The 15,196-nt window shown below is 33.7% G+C and overlaps 1 long non-coding RNA gene across 2 annotated transcripts; it reads left to right on the forward strand.

Annotated features, from left to right (window-relative positions):
- Positions 1-827: 827 nt before the first annotated feature.
- On the forward strand, positions 828-1,994 carry LOC127565491 (uncharacterized). Of its 2 annotated transcripts, XR_007954791.1 has the most exons (4): positions 828-928; positions 993-1,439; positions 1,590-1,683; positions 1,748-1,994. It is a non-coding gene; the product is annotated as an uncharacterized LOC127565491 (long non-coding RNA). The 2 variants fall into 2 exon arrangements; XR_007954790.1 differs by lacking the exon at positions 1,590-1,683.
- The last annotated feature ends 13,202 nt before the right edge of the window (positions 1,995-15,196 follow it).

Genomic DNA, 15,196 nt, shown 5'->3' on the forward strand with positions numbered 1-15,196 from the left:
GAGACTCTTGCAACTTGTTATGCTCTAATGTTTAAAGGTATATTGCACAGGTAAGAAGCTTCAACTTTAGACTAAAAATTAATGTTATCAAATTTTTAATTTGTTTGATCTAAATGAATTTATTTTCACTCGATTTATTTTATAATTTATTTCATTTGTTATTAATTTTAATGTTTAGAAAAAAAGAGTTTAAAATGCAGATTAAAACAATTACAGAAGCGACCTTAAGATACTCGCTACCCATTTTGAATTAAAAGCAAAATAGTGCGGTATTATTTTTCAAGTATACCGAATTATTATACTGAAAAATACTAAAGCACACCATAAGCTATATTTTTGGTAAATCAATATATTTTTACTAATAAAATTAATAAACTTAAAAATACTAAATTTTAACGCAGGCTTTATTATAACAATCAGCTATTATAAATACAATTAATATACTAAAAAATACTAAGATATACCGCTGACTGTATTTCGTTTATCAACAAGCTATTATCAATATAATATTCCTACACAAAGTTTTTACTAAAATATACCAAATTAATATACTAAAAAATTTATATCTATGTACTATTATCACTATATCATAGTACAGAGTTATAATACCCTCCTTCTCCATGGGTAGCAAGTATAAATATATTAAAATGCTGATGAATTATCGCTCTATTCCTTGACAAAACGAACTATTTAAGTTTTAACTAACTTAAAGTTCATTTCGAGTTGTCATTGAATCTAGATCTAAATGACAACTCGATATGAAGTTTAAATAATATTGAAAAATAACTCAGATACCTTTGCAAACATAATCTTAGTAAGGTTATCTAGCCGATTGTATAGACTAACATAGATGTATAGTCTAGAGAGTGCAGAGCTCAGAGTCAGTTCAAATAAAACTACTTAAGTAAAATGCTCCTCAATTTCTCAAGTATGTCGATTGTAAACATTTTTGTAAATATTTTTTTTTAAATATTTTATTTTTTTATTTATAGTTCTTCCCGGACAAACATCAACCAATTGAATCGAACTCTAATCGGAATCCGAATCGAATGACTAAAGATAATAGTCGCCCATAAGAAGGATGAACTGAAGATGTTGCTGCTGTCATAAATGACTATGAGCATCAAGAGAACCCATAAATCAGTTGCTCATTGAGTTTTTTCGTACAGAGTCGGGAAAAGACGCTTATTTGCAGACAACGAGAAACTGTCGAAATTAATCGTCGATTAGAAGAATGTACTGAAGATTACTATTCGTTTCTTACTTCCGTCGAACTGGTGTTACACTATAATTCAGCATTTCGGCTATGATGGCGATTGCAAACTCTTTCAGCTCTCTCGGATCGGTGTAAGTGTCGGAATTCAGGCCAGCGGCTGCGAAAGCCGCCCTGATGGTGCCCTGCATCTGGAGTATGATTTCGTTTCTTCCAAATTATTGAGGTAATTATTCCAAAGGTATCTGAGTTATTGTACATTATTATTTAAGCTTCATTTCGAGTTGTCATTGAATCTAGATCTAAATGAAAACTCGATATGAAGTTTAAATAATATTGTAAAATAACTCAGATTCCTTTGCAAACATAATCTTAGTAAGGTTATCTAGACGATTGTATAGTCTAGAGAGTACAGAGCTCGGAGTCAGTTCAAATAAAATATTTAACTAAAATGCCCCTCAATTTCTCAAGTATGTCGGTTGTGAACATTTTTGTAAATATTTTTTTGAAATATTTTATTTTGTTTATTTATAGTTCTTCCCGGACAAGCATCATCCAGTTGAATCGAACCCTAATCCGAATCAGCATCAATAGAACCCAAAAAAGATACTTATAGTATTTGCAGACAACGAGAAACAGTTATTCGCGAGCTCTGATTTTGATTACAATCTAAAGCAAGCCTCTTCAGAGCTCTGGGAGAATGTGGGGGTCTGAATTGCCAAAAATATACTGTTCCATTCCATCCACTTAAGAGAATATATTATATATTGTTATTATATTATATTATTTTCTTTTTACTTTTTTTTTTAAATTGTTTTAGTTTTGAATCAAAAATAAATAAAAACGTTTTTTCGTAAGTTAAGGGCAGTAAAATTAAAATTTAATAATTCCTATTTTTTTTAAGTAAATATAAAAATATATTGGCGCTATTTCTTGAAGTAATGGCTAAAAAACAAAGTTATATAATATATTCATATTTGTATTTCTCTATTTCCATCTTCAAAATTTTCAACATAAAATGTATATTGAATTTAAAAATGTGTTTAATCAAATACAATTTTCAAATATATTCTGAACATTTTTAACATCATTTTGTGAAAAATATTATGGTGAAAATAAAATAGTTTTTTATTTAATTACATACATTTTTTATTAATTATATTAAATCTGGTATTAAATACTAAATTTAATTTACGGAACAAAATGCTGCCTGCTGCATTTTAATTTGAATTTGTAAATATATATGTTATATTATAGTGAAGTAATGTGGAATTAAATGCAACAATTTATTCACTTAGGGTAATAATAATTTTTAATGAATATTTATTGTGTTCATATTTGTTGCAATTATTTACACAATTTTTTGCACACTTTTATTATTAATCTTTTTGCCAATTTGTTTACAATTTAAGTGCTCATTTATTGCATTTAGATATTAGACGTCGTCGGACATTGTCTTTTTGTCTTGCACTTAGTTCCACAATTGAGAGAATCGTTTTTGTTTTTACCTGTTTTATGGGCCAAGGGTATCTGAAGGCTTTCGCACTTTGCAGTTTTCGTGTTGTACTCGTATTTTCTGTTGCTGTTGCTGTTTCGTTGTTATTATCTTTTGTTGCTGCCAGTTGTTGTTGTTGTTGCTGTTGTCGCTGCTGGTGGCATGCCGCATGTTGCCGTCGTGTTGTTGCCGATTTCAAGCTGCGACGGCGGCAGCAACAATCGCTTAACAATTTCTGCCTCAGTTGTGTCTCTCTCTCTCTCTCTCTCTCACTCGCTCTCTTTCGGTGTTGCTGTCTCTGTTGCACACGCTCACAATGACCCAGTTTCCAAGCGGAATGTAAACAAATTTGACCTGAAAAACAGTTTTGCTGCTGTTGCTTTGTAAACAAAACGCAAAAGCGACTGAGACGTCGACTGCGGCTCAATTTGCGCCAAAGTGTGTGCGAGTGTGTGTGTGTGAGTGTATGTGTGTGTGAATTGCGTTTTCATTTTGGCCTTTAACGTCGTCGTCATCGTCGTCGTCGTCGAACACAACAAAAATTTGCGCTAACACAGTCATTTAGCCCAATCTGAAATAGTTGTGGTAATGAGCGGGTTGCAAGAGGGGCGGGGGGAGGTTCGCAGCTTGGTTGGTTGCATGAACAGCTGCCACAATAACAAAAGATACAAATAATCATTGCACAGCACAAAAATCAAAACAAGTTGCGAACCAGGAGAAAGACAAGCAAAATACCAAAAGCATGAAAAAAAAGAAATCCAAACTTCGAATAGAAATGTGAAGATTGCAATGAATATAAAATTCGAATATGAATATGAATTATGAACGCTGAGTAAGAGATTAAAGCAACAGAAAAAATAACAACAATGGATCATTAGCATTAACAATGCGGCATAATATTTTGTGCCAAAAAAAAAAAATATATATATTTTTTAGTGCAAATTTGTGATTGCCACAGGCGCCGCCATTGCAAAAAGAGAGGCAAGAGGCATGCGGCAAGAGGCAGCCACAAGTTTAGGACACCTTTCGAATTGGCCCCAGGATTGTTAATGGACAGCCACGCCCTGCTGCTGTCTCCTTTCCTTACTTTTGACAAATAAACAGTTCAATTCCGAGTTGAAATTGAAAGGCCTTCGAGTGGCTCAATTTGCAAGTTGAAAGTTGGCTAAAGTAGCGAAAGGTTGGCCAGAAAAAATGCCACATCAAGTGACTGCTGGGAAAGCAGCAGTCAGGGTGGTCTTATTTTAATTGATTCAGACTGAGATTGAATAAAGGAAGAAGTGGTAGAATAATATTTAATAATTATTATATTGGAAGAGTAGAAAATCTCATAATTATTAGAAATACTTTTCGAAAATAATTTAAATTAAGGCTAATTGATTTAGATGAATTTTAAATTAAAGAAGTGGAAGAAATATATTTAAATAATTTAAAATATCATATATCAAATCGTAAAACATACCTTTGAAATAAGCTAATAAGTCCCAAAGCTGTTGATCATAATAAGTATAATTGTGTTCAAAGTAGTAACTGATCTTGGTTGGCCAACGAAATACCACATCAAGTGGCTGATTTAAAAGAAGATTTAAATAGGGAAGAAGTAGTAGAATAATATTTTATAATTATTAGAAATTCTCTGGCAAAATAGCTGAATATACGAAGAAAGAATTTAAATCAAGGAAGAAGTATTCGAGAATTATAAGAATTACTTCTGCTAAATAATTTAATGTATTGTAAATTGTAAGACTTATTTATGAGATAAGGTAAAAAGTTCCGAAATTACCTACCATACGAGTAATAGTTATGATTATGTTTAAAGTAATAACTCAGCTACTATTAAACATTTGTTATATGTATATGAAAATTGTGATATTGAATTTTTGTGATATGGAAATGTGAACTTTAAATTACATCAACAATTTCAACGATTTTGAAAATTTGAAGATCAAATTGGAATAAAATTTAAGATTTACCAAAAATTTAAGTTAGAAATGATATAACTAATTTGAAATTTAGGAAACTATTGAGTTAAAATTGTTACACATAATTTTTAATGTGAATATAAAATTGAATTTTTCTTATGAAAATAAAAATAAAGCTAAAATTGGAATCCACGATTTAGAAACACGTTCAGGCAAAAATGATATTCTAGATGATGAATTTAAGAAGTGTAATTTACAATTTAGAATGTTGTAAATGTTAAATTAATATGAATACTAATTATCTTTAATAAAATTAATGAAGTAAAGTTGAAATTCAAACCTAAAGCTAAGTTGAAATTGGAAGTAATAATTTGAAGCTTAGATAAATATTGAGCTTAAACTTATAAGAAAGATTTTCGGAACTATTGATTTGACTTGTTAAATATTTTTGATTTATTTATTTATAATTTCATAAGGTTGATTGAAATTAAAATATATCATATTATTTTTTAGAGTTCAGAGACTTTTAGAGTCGAAAATCTTTAATTTTGATTTGAGAAAATGTGAAGTGGAAATGTGCATTTAAAATTTTAGATTTATGAAAACGTAAAATGAAAGTTGACAATCAGGCAAGGAATAACTTTTTCAATTAAGTAATTTCAACAGTATTTCGCGCATTAAAATTTTAACGACTTCCTAGCTAGCTTATTGCTTATACTAAAATTTAATATTTCAATTCAGACTTTAACTATTAAATGGATAAATTGCGACTAATATTTTAATCAGTTGTCCCCCTGAAAGTGGCTGTCGTACACATCATTTGAATGCATTAAAAGAAACCGTTTAAGAAATAACAATTGCTTAAAGTGCCAGCAAACTTTTTCTATAATGTTTTCTGCAATGATTATTTTCAATGCTTCACTTTCACAGCGTCGCGTTTTGCGGCACATCTCACAGTTCCTGCTTCTTCTTCTTCATCTTCTTCTTCTTCTTCGGCTTCGTCTGGGGGTTTTTCCCATAATTCCTCATTTCGTGATTGCAAAAATTTTCACCCATGTGTCTGTCTTTCACTCTCCGTATCTCTTTCTCTCTCTCTCTCTTTCTCGCTTCCATAATGCGCTGTTGTTATTTTTCTATTTCTTTTTTATTTGTTTGCATAAAAAATGAAATTTCAAAAGCGTTTCATTAATTTTTTTCCATCTTGTGTTTTGTTTTGTTTTGTGTTCGCTGCTCTCTGTAGTTTCGTTTGTTGTGATTTTTTTTGCTGTTGCTGCTGTTGTTGTCTATTTTGTGGCCACGCCCCCCGCTTCGCCGCCGCCCCCGTCCGAAGCGCCATTGTGGCGATCTGTTGGCAAATTTTTGCGAATGGCTCACGTAATAAATTCCATAAATTGCGTTTTACTTTGACACACATAACTACTCTCAGTGTCTCAGTGTCGAGAGTGGTTGTTGTTGTTGTTATTGCTGTGATTGTTGTAGTATTTGTTGTTGTTGTAGCTGTCAGTTGTTGCTGTTTTTGTGGCATGTAGTTCACAGTTAGTTGACGCTCGCCGTTGTTGTTATTATTGCTGTTTTCACTTGAGTTTCATGTTCAGCGGTTTATTTTTCTACATAAGTGAAGTGCGAGTGTATGTGAGTGTGTGTGTGTGTGTGTGTGTGTGTGTGTGAGTGTGTGTGTGTGTGTGCTTCTCGCATTCTCTGTTTTTATCTGCAAATTTTGCTGTTGTTTTTGTGGTTCGCTTTCGCTCGAACACATTGCGTAGCCCAACAACAACAACAACAAGATCATAACAAACAAACAATAACAAGGGCAATGACAACAATAACAGCTGCCAAATTGCAAGCCAATTGTCAACATTTATCGTGACAGTCACCAAATGGCATCATCATCATCATCACCATTGTTGAGATTATGATCATCATCATTAGCATCATTAGCTGGCGGCAACATTGTCAACATGCAACGTGGGCGGTCAGAAGGTCAAAATTCGCAGCTTTTCTTTTGCCAGCCAACGGCAACAAAACAAAGCCAAAACACACAACTGAAAAACAAATGCGACACAACACAACACAACACAAAAAAAACAAAAAAACAGACTCATTGAAATTTGTTTTGGCTTCACGTGGCGTATGAGTAATTTCTGTACCGTTTTGCTTATTGAAAAATTTGCGTTTTGCCAAATTGGTTTGGCGCGCGCAAAACGATCCAAAATGGGGAGGCAAAACGTCAGGAACACTTGAAACCCAACCGTGTTGACACCAAAAAAAAAACTAACAACAACAACAACAACCAAAATCCGAAAAGGAGGCAACACGTGGAAAAGTATGAAGCGGAGGCAAATCGACTGAAAAACGCTAAAAATAACAAAGTGGCAAAAAATGTTGACAGGCCGTGGCACCAAACACAAAAAATAAACTGTGTGGAAAAAAGTAGAGACAACAAAAAACTACAACAACAACAATCGTGTCTGCTTCGCGGTTTTGTTTGTGTGTTGCCGTTGTGTACACAACATTTGCAACATTGTTGCAGACGAAGCAAATGGAAATGGATGAATTGCATTAATAATGCACCCAGACGAGACTTGTCGAGGCCGCGCCACAGACAACAACACAGGCAACACAGGCAAGTGGCATGCCGCAGAAAGTGAAAGAAGATCGTGCATCGAACAAGCGAGCGAGCGAAATAGAAGATCGTCTGCAAGCTTTGCATTCTCGTCTCTCTCTCGAAGACAGCGGAGCAATGGGAGCGTGAGTTGGCAACATTTGCAGACAGTTATCGTTATCCTCGTTGTTGTTGTGGTTGCTGCTGCTCAAGTTGCTATCGTTGCCGAAGTCTATGCAAAAATATTTCACTTTTCAAGTGCGCACAATGCAAAATAATAAATAAGAAATGCTCAGCACAGAAAAAAATCTAAAAGAAAAATACAAAAAGAGCAACGCGAAGAACGCAGACAAAGTTGCGCTTTAAAGCTTAGAGAGCAGCGTGGAGCAACTCTTTTTTTCAGAGGGGAGGAAAGACAAACAGTTGCAAGGCACTCAGAAGATTTGCATAAATGCAAATAATGCAGTTACTCCTCAATTGAACCGCATTCGATTTGTGAACTTTATTTTACTTGGCTTTCCTCCCTTTCTTCTCCTCTCCCCTCGACAGTTTTGCATCGCTTTAACAGCAACTTGAACACTTTGTGAGTGATTTGCACTTTGATAATGTGGCAAAGTGTGGCAAAATAATATAGAAAGAATGTTAACTTCAGAAAGTTGATGCTTCAATACCCATTAGTATAATAAAAGTATCTACATCAAATTTGATATTTATTTATTATATTAAATCAAGTATTAAATACTAAAATAAAAACAGAGTGCTGGGTGCTAGGACCTTTGACTGATATTTTATTTATATTCTTATAGAAATGATATTGTTTAAATTATAATAATAGCAAAAGTACTGTATTAAAAATATAAAGAAAACAAATTTAACTGGAGATTGTATTTACATTACAAAAAAGTATAAGAAAATATACTAAATTTTTCATTTTAATTAGTTGCAGACTTGATTAAAAATAGGAAATTTTTTATAAGATTATTGAAGGAAATGAGAAGTAAGTATCTATTTAGATTAAAGTCAACTTATATAAATTAAGGTAAACAAAATGAATTGAACGTAATATGTAATTTGTTTGGACCAAAAAATAATTACAAAAACCTCATTAATGTACGATTATACCGATGAAGTTAAGTTTGATTTTCAAAGTTTGATTTTCAAAGAGTTTGAGTTTCAAAACTAAAACGAATAGAGAGCTGAGCATTGTAATATCACTTCAAAGGCATTCTTAACCTCTACTAGGCTCTACTATGAAGAACCGACCTACCCCAAAGTCAAAGCTTAACTGACACATTTACACACACACGCACACACACACACACACACACTATCCATACACTTCCATTCAATCAGACTCACGCACAGCAAAAACAGCTTTCACACGCCATCATCAACTCTCACTCTCACTTTGCTTGTTTCTATCTCTGTCTCGCCGTCTTTCTCTCTCTCTTTTTCTTTCTCAATCTTTCTTGTTTACATTCGTCACTCATCTGCTTTGCTTAAATGACTTTTTCAATTGATTTACGCTTTTACAGCTTATCAAAAGTTAAGCTTTAATGAGCGTATAATTATTAATGAATTGAGACAACTATTGAAGATAAATTTTCTCAGCTTTTCAAAATTATTTTGCTATCAGTTTTCTCTTTGCTTTTCGCGCATTCGTGAACGTTACAAGCAAATTTAAAATGCAAGTAAATGTGATTCGGATATTGACATTAGATATAAAAAATATATTGAATTTGAAGAGAAATAGTCGCATTCTTGCAGGATTTTTCATTTCTCTTTTGGAGCATCATTCGTAAACGTTACATCCGCCATAAAAGCTTAAAGCTTTGTAAAGTTTGTAAATTTGATTGAAGAAATGAACATAATTCAAGAAGATAGAAATAGAAACTCAGATTCCTACATTTACAAATGATTTATTTTGATTTGAATTTCTCCTTTGAATCATTATTCGTAAACGTAACCACCGCTTCAAAGCTTTCCAAAGTTTGTGCACATGATCCTGTGGATACAATATTATATGATATATACAAATTACTATAATGTAAAATTAAATATTAGTTGAATAAAAATTAGTCACATTATTAATGTTCTGAAAATTGTTCGTTTCTCTTATAGAGCATCATTCGTAAACGTTACATCCGCCTTGGAGCATATAACAAGCAAGCTTTGAAAGCTAGTACATAAGAATTCTACTATGCTGTTATAGATAATGCGGTATCAAATAAAATGTGTAATATATTTCAGGTTCTGGATAGCGACAGCGTGATGAAGAGCGATGCTCATGTCGTGTGCGAGCGAGACAGCAAGCATTGAGCGTTACAATAGTCCTTGCCTGACTGTAATTTCTTTGTTAATGGTACAACGATTATTCAGCTACTTTTTGTTTGTAATTTGCTGCTGCCGTCAGCGTCGTGTTGTGGTAGAAGGGGCAAGGAGGGGCAGCTGCCAACTGTTGCAAGTGGGGATGAGGAGACACAACAACACACACGCACACACAACACACACATGGACGTATGTGAGTGTGAGTGCGAGTGAGAGGCTCGTTAAGAGCATCATTAAGCCTTCGTCTCGTCATTACAATATGCACTCGAGGGGCAGGCGGCAAGTGGCAAGTGGCAAGCGCAGAGTAAGCGGCAAGTGGCAAGTGGCAGGCAGGAAGCGGGGCGCAGACTTAAAATAAATAAAAACTTCAACTTCAAGTTAAGCGTTTAAGTTGTTTGTTCCTCCGCCTCTTGAGCATTTCTCAACTGCAACATTGTTGCATGTGGCAGACATAATGAACGTAGCCCAAGTCACTTCACTCGTAATATCTTTTCTCCCTCTCTCTCTGTCTCTCTTTCTTTTTCACTGACTACAAATCGCCTGTTAATAGATCAACCAAACAGTGTGAACTCCCTGACATCGAAGCTGATGCTCTGACTGACTGTCAGACTGTCAGACTGACTGAACAGACAAATGGACAACAATGCTTTTTGTCTGGCGCGATGAGCAAGTTCTCTTTAAATGTAACCGCAGATTCGAAGGCTCTGCTAATTTGATTTGTGTTCGTTCGTTCGGGGCTTTTGCACTGGTTTCCCGGTTCCCTTTCAGCGCACATTTTTCTCTCAATTATGCTGATTACTTTATTGCCGCTGTCCCCTTTTTCCCTTCCCCCTTCTGCAATAGCCATCCATGTTCTTCTTTATGATAATTACCTCCGGCCGCGAGGATTAGCCTTCAAAATGGATACTTTTAACTTCATCTGCAAAGTGATAATTTCAAATGCATTAGAGGAAGTTTGTCTTTACTCGAAATTATATTATATTACGCGTATATTGTTAAATCATTATCATTGAATATCAACAGCAACTAGTTTAAGTAATCTCTTTAACATAAGTGCTCTTTTCCGTTGGCTTTAATCATAAGTGTTTTATGTAATTAGTTTTATAATAAGCAGAGGCTAAGCAAAAGTCTTTCACTTGGCTTTGATTTATTTTATCTCAGTTGAGATATGATAACTTCACCATTGTAAATCAATATTTTACCACTGAAATTAATTAACCAAATAAATATATATTTCTCTTTAAGCAAACTCCTTAATTAAAAACAAAAATTTTAAAGCTTTTATTTTTTTATGTTTTTCTTTTTTTTTATTCTTGCTACCCAAGAGTATTATAACTTTGGTATATTTGGTATATGCTGTGCTTTTTGGTATATTTTGAATATACTATATCATTATGTTATATTTGGTATATTTTAGTATATAATACTGCATTATATTGGTATTATTAAAAAATATACCGCAAAAATATTAAAAATATGTCGAATGCTAAATTTGGTATATCGATGAAGTTTTATATTATATTTGAAATATACCATAGTGGTCGAAAAATACTAGATTGTCATACAGACGGACATGGCTAAATCGTTTCGGCTGTCGACGCTGGATATGAATAAATATTCTTTATGGGGTCGGAGAACTTATAATTTCTAAAATATTTTGTCGCAATTCATTAACTAATATAAAATATCGTAGGTCTATGCATTTCCTTCCTTCCCTAAATAATCTTCTAAATTTATATATACATTTGAAGTAACCACTACTAGTTACAAGTTTGGATATTATCTTATAGGAATCACCAACTGCTGTGCATAATTTAGCTTTCCTTCGAAACTGCATTCAGCAAATAAATCTGTCATTAGTTTTCCATTTCCTCAATGCAGTATCTTAAGTAAGAGGCCTCAACTTTGAACTCTAGTGACTCTTTAGTTGGCTTTTCGTGATTACCAATATTGTAATTATCATAAATTATGATTGGAGCTCGAATAGAGCAGGTAACAAACACTTCTCCCCCTCTTGCTCTCTTTTGCTGTCGTGTTTTTTTTTGTAGCTGTCACATAAAGCATTCAAACTTTTACCAAATTTTCGTTGTCTGTTTTGTGAATTATGCCAAAGCTTTTGCTTTGTTTTGTTTTGTTGTTTTTTGTGTGTCGAGTATCGATAAACTGGTCGAGCGACCACACAAGCAGTTGCACTTAGAGTTCGAATATTTTGAGATATACGACCGCAAGCCGATGACACGCCTCCCATTCACTGCACACGATTCAGCACGGGGGCGGGGAAAACACCAACAACAAAAGCAAAACACAAAAAAGCTATTCATAATTCAAACGCTGGCGAAAAGAAAGAGTATGCTTAAGTGGAACCAAGTTTAGATAACTCTGTCGAAAGGTCTCAATAATAAATGTCAATCTTTGAGTTAGAGTTTTACAGGATATCAACTAGTCGTTGCATGCCACACAAACAATGCAACAGCGTGGAGCAACTGCAACATTGCTTGCCACATTTCTAAGTCGCACATTTCAGCGATTTTCATGCACAATGAAAATTTAGTCAGCTGTAAATATTTTATGAGCCAAAGGGAAAAACGCGAGAGCGCATTCCGGAAGTCACACAGACTGCACGCCCAATAATTATTTATTTTAATCTGCACCCAAAAGCGAAGTAAAAATGTTAATTAAAATGTCACTCGAATTAAATACATTTCCCTTCCCCTTTCCCCACTCTCTAGGCGTGGATAATCAAAAACCAATATCAAAGCTGATTTGTAGCTACATCTCGACTTCATCGGATATTCATGAGACTCACAGCTTCTTGTGCTCTTTGGTCACGTGCTGTTGACTCCCCGCAATGTCGAAATTTAAATAAATACTCCGCGTTATCCTCTCAATTTTACTTATATACATAACGCTTTTTTTTGTATTCCTTATTTCTATTTTTTCGCAGTCTCTTTTTATACCCGGTACTCATAGGGTAGAAGAGTATTATAAGTTTGTGCCGGTAGGAAATGTATATAACAGGCAGAAGAAGGTACTTTCCACCCCATAAAATATATATATTCTTGATCTTGATCCGTCTGTCTGTCTGTCCGTCCGTATGAACACCTATATAGATCTCAAGGACTATGAGAAATAGTGATACAATTTTTTACGACACTAACAACTACAATATTTATAAATCCTAAAAATTTGGTTGAGATCAGATAAAAATGTTAGAAGTTATTTAACAAAATACTTAAGTAACGGAAAAAACGGTTACTTACTATGGGTCTTTGTCGCATTGGCTGATAGACCTAGTATATTTCGTACTCTATTGTATATTTTAAGTGTAGTACTGTATCAACTTACATAAAATAGATTTTGGTATATTTTTTCGGTATATCTATTTAGTATATTTTGAAATTAATACCGCCCTATTTTGATTTCCTTATTGTTTTTTTCTTCAACATGGGTAGTAGACATAAATTATATTCTTTGGTAAATTTTTAGTATTTTTGCAGTATGTTTATTTAGTATATTTAAAAAAAATACAGATATATTTTGATTTTTAAATGAGAAGCGGGTATAAATATATACATTCGGTATATTTTAGTATTTTTGTGGTATATTAATTCGGTATATTTTACTGCATTGCTTTCCCCTTACTCAAGATGGGTAGCGAGTATCTCACAGTCGAGCATACTCGACTGTCCTTGTTTTTTTTTAGGGGATGCCGCACACACAGCATATTCGGAGTCCATTAACGCGTCCAGGGGAACTCGTGTCATAATCACCTTGTTTGTCGGGCGGAACACCTATAATGGCACAGCTGGATGAGGAGGGGTCGTGAAAGGAGGCGGAATAGGGGGGCGTGGCTGTCGCAATCGCAGTCGTTATGTCGGATAATCATTTTCGACGGCAGCTCGAGCAGCCAACGAGCCCAAGAGCAGCCATCAAATAAACGTAATTCAATGCACAAAATGACAACATTTTCATTTTGAATTTTGAAGCAGAAGCTTCTCCCCTCCACCCCCTCTTCCTCTCTTGTGGAGGAGGGGACATCGTATACCCTAGCGGCAAATGGAATTTGGCAGCTGTCCGGGGTTTTGGCAGCTTTGAGAGCAACTTTGTCTGCCATTTGCATATGGCCAATTGGGCAAATGTTGACAAGAAGCTGCTGATGTTGTTTTTGCTTCAAGGTTCAAGCGGTGACAAAGGGGGCGGTGACAGAGGGCAAGTGGGCATCAGCTGAAGTCAGCAAAGGACCCAAATGATTACGAATTATGCTTATGGCCAGGCTCATTACATACGTAACTCTCGGCCAAATTAAGTGTCTATTTGAACTGTCAGTAATTTGGCCCCAGCCATAAGAATTTACAATACGACTCGAAGGAAAATCATATGGTGTGAGCATCAGCATAATTTCCACATCACTTACTGCCCATCCACAATTGTTTGTGCTAAAAATAGAAAACTGTGTCAATTATTCAAATTTTATTAAACGAGATAGAATACTGACTTTTAGTCAAGATTTTGTAAATGAATTCTATTTGTATTGTTCTTAAATCTATTATTTTGCATTCTATGGTATATTTTGAATGTATGCAGTAGTATATCAATATACCAAATATAAGTTATAAAATATATAAGTTATTTTAGTGACGCTTTTAGAGCTCTATAAATAAATTGGGATATACTTAAATTGTGATTTAATAAATATATACATTTAAGCATACCAATTTTGAAGTTTCTGCAAGCCCAAGAAATTTAAAAATGTGTATTTTATTATACTTCAAATGCATGAAGTTTTGATATTATCAGTTTATTATTGATATCCGGAAAGCTTCATAAGATTCAAAAACATTTAAATAGAAAGTCGAGTGTACTCGACTGTGGGATATCCGCTACTCATTATCTATAAATATAAAGCAAAAATAGTAAAAATATATCAAAGGTATAGTTTGGTATGTTGGTATAGTACTATACTATACTATTCTAAATATACCTTAGAGGGCAAAATATACTAGATATCAACCAAAACAGCTTAGATCCGTATTTCATGTTTTGGAAATTTTATATATGAAACCCATAAAATCTTGACATTGTCAGTTTGATTTGAAAGCTTTGAATTGAAATTTTGAAACAATTATGTTATATTACTTATTTGTTAATTATAAAATAAGAATTTTATCAGCAAGTGAAAAGACTGTAATTTTGGGTATTTGGCTAATAAATTGATTGTAGTTAAAGAAAAATTTGTCATTGAGTTTGTTATTTACAATATTCTACGAATTTGCTTTCTATTTCAAGCAGAATGTATTATTAGAATATGATGTCCCCCGAAAAACATTCGTTTTCATTAAGTGGACACCACTTGATAGACTAAACTTCACTTGATTTCCTCGAAGTTTAGTTGAGCGTTTGTTCCCATCTAAATGTAATTTATGACCTTTGTATTTCAATGAATTATTGGTAAATATGTGTGAATTTCTTAGAATATGCGTAGGCATTCCGTAATAATAATTTGCAGAGCATCATCAATCGATAACCATTAGTGAGTGCTGTCGACCACCTGAAAACCTGAAAAGCTTTCACGCAAAAATAATTGATAATTATTGTAGTCATTATCGAAGAGAGAAATGCATTTTTGATTTTTCGTG

This window comes from Drosophila albomicans, chromosome 3 (assembly GCF_009650485.2).
Source record: "Drosophila albomicans strain 15112-1751.03 chromosome 3, ASM965048v2, whole genome shotgun sequence".
Classification (NCBI taxonomy): domain Eukaryota; kingdom Metazoa; phylum Arthropoda; class Insecta; order Diptera; family Drosophilidae; genus Drosophila; species Drosophila albomicans.